The 6,808-nt window shown below is 38.4% G+C and overlaps 1 non-coding gene across 1 annotated transcript; it reads right to left on the bottom strand.

Annotated features, from left to right (window-relative positions):
- Positions 1–1,975: 1,975 nt before the first annotated feature.
- LOC116915181 lies at positions 1,976–2,037 on the bottom strand. The gene has a single exon (XR_004389840.1). It is a non-coding gene; the product is annotated as a U7 small nuclear RNA (small nuclear RNA).
- Between the last annotated feature and the right edge of the window lie 4,771 nt (positions 2,038–6,808).

Here is a 6,808-nt window from a genome sequence, read left to right as displayed (position 1 = left end):
TTCCTTCCTTCCTTCCTTCCTTCCTTCCTTCCTTCCTTTCTTTCTTTCATTTCTTTCTTTTTTGGACAAATATTTATAGGCACAACCATTCTAGGATAGGTCTTGCGGCAGAATTTCTAATAGCATCATAAAAGAATTATTTATTAGCACGGTGGTTTGTGCCTTTGGTGTCCATCAGAGTGAAGTGTGCTTGGTTCCTCAGTCAGAGACAGAAGTAGGGGCACTGAGACCTGACTGTGTCCTGAAAGTGTTAATGTCTTCAATGCATCAATCCACTTATGGGTTTAGGTTAATGAGCTATTCAGAAGTAAGACCTAGGTTGGAGAGAGGGAGGAAATAGCTAAGGTGTGTGACTTTGTGTAAGGGTCTGAAAAATCACTGAAGGAAGACCCCAGATGAAGGCAGAACACAAAAACAAAAAGCATTTATTCTCCAGAAACAACCAGGTTGCTGGAATCACCATTGTTTCAGAATGGCAACACAAAGATATTTGAGCCCCTTTTATAACAGAACTGATTAATTGCTTCTAAGATAACAACAGACTTCTACAATCTAGAGCACTCTCCAAGGGGTTGTAAAAACTCATGAACCAAAGTTCATAAAGAAGGAGCTAAAATTATACACCACGGGTGCCAAAACAGGAAATAAAATATTGACTGGGTTTATCTATACAAAACTTCAAGGACAGCTTAGTTATGTTTTTAACTCTCCATGAACCTGTAAGCTAGTAACAAATGATGAATGTTTAGCTATATAATTACTCCTAGTGGACATGCATGTGGACATACTCTGTTATAAACCTCTTATTCAATTTATGTTCAGAATTTATGTGCAATCTTGTAGTGAATTTTACCATATGATCACAAACTCTGAAAGTTGTATGGGTGTCTAAAGCAAAGAGCAAAGACAAGCCTCCCTCCCCTTTTCTTCATGAGACGTCAACTTGGAGCCTGTTGAGATAGAACAAAGGCTTACATTATCTAGTCTCCTGCATTGTTTTACTATGAGGTACTAAACTGGAAACTGAAGCTTCTGGCTTCAGAATAACTCAGACAGGTATATCAGCTGTAGAAGCAAAGTACCTTACACTTAGTATAGATAGCAAATGGTTTATGGCCTGGTTTGTGAGTGGAGACAAAATGGAATAGAAAGGAATCTTCATATGAAGGTATCCTTTGTCCCCAGCCCTTTCTTCTGACTCTTTTCCCCCCCAGTTCCTATGAAGTGACAATTGCACACTCTTACCACAAAACTCAGCCTGGTCTCAGGGTCCCAGTAATTATACAACCAGGTGATTTGAATTGAATTTCCTGAAAGTGAGATAAAATATCCTTTTCTCCCTTTAAGTTGACTTTCTTGACTATTTTGTCACACTGGTGGCAATCTGACTAAGACAGAAGTTTTACTCTAAAAAATCCCCAAAGAAAGAAAGATTCTAGAAGTCAAATAGATCCATGTGATACAAAGAGAGATATTGAATATCAAGTTTTCTTGCAGCCACTATCAGATAGATATTTTCCAATCCCTTAGAGTAAGTTTCAAGGAAGGCATTATGGCTTTACTGTCTCTCAAGGACCAGCCTAGGCTAGGTCTGGGGTCCTCAGAGAGGAGCAGCAAAAACAAACAACTAGAAGTCAAATCCTGGTTACAACTGAGCTGCCTATGTTCTAATGATTGCTCTCTCTCTCTCTCTCTCTCTCTCTCTCTCTCTCTCTCTCTCTTTCTTTCTCTCTCTCTCAGCGTGTGTGTGTGTGTTTGTTCTGCTCTGCACTAGACAGCTTTTTCTAAAAACTATTCTAAAACTAGCTATTCTAAAAACTCTGTTTGATACAGCTTTCTCTGCTAGTAAATATTCTAAAAGCTCTCTGAATAGCTCATGGGTTTTCTGACCAAAGTCAGGAAAGTTGCTATAAAAAAATTCTTGAATCTTCCAACAAAGTAAAAAATCCTGATAGAAAAACTTTAAAGGTAATTCTTGGGCTTTTCCCATCAAAATCAAAAAACCAGGAAAAAATTCTAAAAGAGCTGTATTCACTCTTCAGACAATCTTGCCTGAATAGTTGCTAAATAACATTCTAAAAGACCCGTGTCGGCTCTTTAAGTAATTCTTGAGATCTCAAAAAAAATTTTTTTTAAGTATGAAAACTTCTAAAAGAGCTGTGTTTGCTCTGCATGGATTTTCTGACCAAAATTAGATATTCTGTTTTTTTTTTTTATTTTTTTAATCTTATAAAAGCTGTTTTCACTCACTCTCCAGAGGGCTCGGAGATCTACAGACAACTCAACAGAAAAAAACAAAAGGAAAGAAAGAAAGAAAAAGAAAAGAAAAGAAAAAAAGAGCTACTATAACTCCTGCTAGGTCATCTCCTGCAGACCAAAATCCCAGTTTTTTATTTATATATCAATTCAGTTATTAATTCCAGTTTCCATTCAGCATCCACGACCCAGCTCCTTGATTCTTAGGAGACAGAAAACTCTTTTTAAACACTCCGAAAAGAATTCATAGATCTGCTTGCCTTTGTAAATTTAACTGGGTGGGACCTTGTCCCGAGATTACCATTTCTAGCACACCTTAACTTAAACTATCCTCTGTCCCAGGCTGACGTTGAACTCAGGAGTCTGCCTGCATTCGTATCTGCTTGTCTTTGACAAGGTTGCTCAGTGTAGCTGCATCTGTTCCGTTAGATCTGTGCAGCTCCTTGTACAATTCATATTGCATTTTTATATTTTTTGCATACTTGAGAAACCATATCGTTTCAAGCTCATGTCTTTAGAGTTCTTTTCCATACCCTTAAGGGCTGTCCTGAAGGTTCCAGCAGTTAACATTTTGCTGAGGCATCAGCCACATCTTTGCCTCCTGGACTCATGCTGTCTCTGATTATCATGGAGTCATTAATGCTAGCAGGAAGGACATTCCTCTGAGGAACGAATATGTGCTTTATTACATAAACAAGCCTTATGCCCACAGCAGCCATCAACACTCATGGAAGCCAAGTCTGCTGGTCCTTTCCCCTGGGCAAAAACCATGTCATTCTGACCCTACCAAGGCCATGCTAGAGTCAGCAACTGTCCACATCATATCTCTGTGTTTATATGTCCTAGTGTATGTGACATTTTCTGTCAAGCAATGCTTTATTAGACTATAGAGCCTATGCTTGCTTCCCGAATATTACACTCAGAGGCATCCTGCTGAAATATTTTATAGATGAATATCCTAAGGGTAATATGTACTTGTGGCACATTTGCTCATCAGTTCAGTTAACATATTGACAAACATGTTACTGGGGATGATCTTATTTCTTTCATTTCTGAAGTGTTTCCTAATTAATTGGAAAAAAAAAAAAGGACCATCGATTAGTACTCTAACTTTCTGACCTCATATCATATCCAAGTCTTCTAACATTGTCAAGTGGACTAAATGAAAAGATGCATGTAATATACCTGGCACATAAATGCATACTAGTACATTTTCTGTTTATATGTGTATGGAAGCATACAAACATGTGATGATTTTTATTAAAATAAAGGCTGGTCATAAAGCAGAAATTCAAAACCTATGAAATGAATGTGTAACCAAAATAAATCTTTCTCCTACGTCTTCCTGCTCAGTCATTTAATTTCCTTCTCTAGACATAGCCACTCTTACAAATTTCATATTAAGCGGTTTTCAGAGATATTTCAAACATTTAAAATACTTAATCTATTAAGAATTGATACAAGACTCAGGGAAGCCACAGGTACTCAAATACAAAAAAATATAGCTGCCCAACAAATCCTGAACACTGATAACACCAGTTGACATGCCAGTGTGGATGGTAAAAATCCCACACAGCTCCATCCATGGATGTGGAACTATAGAGAATTCGTGACTTCTAAGAGGGAGAGTCAGTCTTCCCCAGCGATGAGTCTCCTACTAAGTGGTCATCCCTAACATCATACACATATGAAATCAGTAAACCAACTCAACTGGTTGGATTTGTATATCTATAAGTATATATGCATAACAATAATCATTAAGGAAAAACAATAAAGTAATACATGAACCTAGAAGGAGTCGTTGGAGGTAGAGAATGGGAAAGAGAGGGAGTAAGGAGTGACATATAATAATACATTAAAATGCCCCAAGCATGTCATGTATGTATAAGACAATCTCATAGTGAAACACAATATTTTATATATTTAACAAAAGGCTAAGAAAAGTGAAGACAAAGAAAATGGTTAAAACGGGAAACATTTAAAGATAAGCTTGATGATCTTTCAGTAAACCTACCTTGGGTGACTCACAATGTCCTGGAACTTCCAAGGATCAGCACCCACGGATATCTACATGCAAGTGTATATACATATGCACAGACAGACAGAACACACAGCAATAAAAAATAAAATAATTCTTTTTAAAAATTGACAATGTTTTGGAGATGGGAATTCACAAAGGGAGACTATGTCCAAATGTTGGGTTCATTATTTTACTCTCATAGAGCAAAAAGAAACCCAGAACCTGGCTTTTAATTCTTTAAATTTCTTCAATAATTTGTTCTGGTCAATGGTGCCCAGATTTCAACTTCTCTTATCTAAGCAAAACAATAAAAATCAAAGCAGTTTGCCTAGATGGAGCTCTGCAGGTTGGTTTTGGTTGTGCCTTTTGAATATCCCTCATGGACCCATTAGTCATCATTGGGAGGATTTTTCTGTGATGAGAAATGTACATCTAAGACCTCAGATTCATTGTGAAATTGTCTTGTAGCTGGTTATTAAACCCACTACCAAGGAATTAGCACACTGGGGAAATCAGAAAATCCCTAGACAATGCTCCCAGGTCAAATGCATACCATTTCCTTAGAAGAGAAAATGTCGACCTAAGAGAATACATCCTGTTAAAATATGTGGGCACTATGGACATTAAAGTATTTTCATATACAACATGGTAGGAACTAGGCAGTTTAGAATTATTAGACTGATCTCTGTAATAATTTCAGAGTAATTAAAAATTGTTAAGCTGATGAAGAGAAAAGAACATTTGACTTGAATTAATTTTAAAAGTCTGAGAATGAGTTCCTCCCATCAGTGACATACTGTAAAGGAAATGTTCTCTTCTGCTTTGAAGCCGATTAAATTAAGTTTTACCTCTGGGCTTACTGGGAGTTTCTCAGGCATTAATCACATAGGAAGATGCATGATTTCCAGGCAAGATGGAGAAGAAATACATGTTTGTTTACCAGCTCCGTGTGAACTTGAGAAAACAAAATGGGACATATGGGAATAAGCTCCAAAAAAGAAACAAAGGAAAAAAAAGAACATACCTCAAAGACAAGTAGATGAGAGATGTTCTCTGTTGGAACTGAAGACACCACAGTTTTCTTAACAAGAACAGCCTAGTATTGAACTGAGAGATGTTTCAATGATGTGATCCAAATCTCTAATTCCTGGAACAGACTAATACAATGGAAATAAGGAAGTTCACAGAACCCATATATGCCTGGTGTTGTCTTAGGTGGGACTTCAGAATACTGCTGCTTGAGATGTGCTTCTTCATTGCAGAGTGAGTATGGTCCAGGTCCAGTGGACAAGACCGTGTATGTTATATTATTAGGCTTACTGGTTTGTGGACCATTGTGCTTCTCAGCCCATCACTGATGCCTGACATGACTACACCTTTCTCCTCTTCAGCTATCTCCTCACCTCTCAGGACTCTCCTAACTCTCTGCTTAGCCTGGGTAGTGCATGATGCTTCCTTATATCAGTTTTGTCTTTATTGTGTTAACTCTGCTGTTGAAGGGTTTCCTGTTATCTTTCTTCCAATAGAATATACCTATTGAAGTCAAATTCAAAAGTCCATGTGTACTCAGATGGTACTTGGTGAGCATTTTTCCTAGTTCTTGTATTCTCAAAGGAATGATGTCAAGTAAAACATGAATCCAGTTTAAGTGGAGTTCGTTTGGCAAAGCAAAGAATGCAAACCAAAAAAAGAGATTGCAAGAGGATGTTCTGAAGAGTTGGGGTAGCACCACAATGGTTCTGTGCTGTGGCTTTATAAGTCTTCATGAGTAATTCATGAACTGGATGCCATATTTATAAGGGCAAGATGACCCTTGTTTTCTCCCAAATCATGGCAGATATAATCTTCCTTTATAAGATATCCTCTCCCACCCTGTCCTCTGATAAAGCCTACATAAGAGTCAAAAGAACAATGTAAATGATATTATAATAAAAAGTTAATAATGTCAGTCCCACTGGGTCAGAAGCAGCCTTTTGATGTTTGGGAGTTGGGCAGTCCTCCCTTTCCTTTCCTTTCCTTTCCTTTCCTTAACTCTTTCCCTCCTTCCTCCTTCCCTCTCTCCTTCCTCCTTTCCTCTCCTCTCCTCTCCTCTCCTCTCCTCTCCTCTCCTCTCCTCTCCCCTCCCTCTCCCCCCCCCCCCCCCCCCCTCTCCTCCCCCCCCCCCCTCCCCCCCCCCCCCCCCCTCCCCTCCCCCCCTCCCCTTCCCTTCCTTTCCCTTTCTTTTTCTTTTCTTATTTTTTGGGTTTCTAAGGGTTTCTAAGTAGAAGCCTGCTCAGTGTCCCCTACACAACTCCTATAAACTCGCGTTCTACTCATCTCAGAAAACCTTCTTTATGATATCTTTACATTTTCATCTCTCAAGTGTGAGAACCACATAGGCATATGACTTTCAACTCCTGAAACACATTTTTTTCTTCTCTCTAAGCAGAGTAAGAATATCTTTTAACAGTTCCGGAATTTTGTCATTATGAATCAAATGAGTTCATCAGTTCCCTTAGCCTTTCCAAGACCTCTAATGACCCTAACCTTGAA

Source organism: Rattus rattus, chromosome 13 (assembly GCF_011064425.1).
Source record: "Rattus rattus isolate New Zealand chromosome 13, Rrattus_CSIRO_v1, whole genome shotgun sequence".
In the NCBI taxonomy this organism is placed as follows: Eukaryota; Metazoa; Chordata; class Mammalia; order Rodentia; family Muridae; genus Rattus; species Rattus rattus.
Note: the sequence above shows the minus strand (reverse complement) of the source record. Positions and strands in the feature narration are given on the sequence as shown.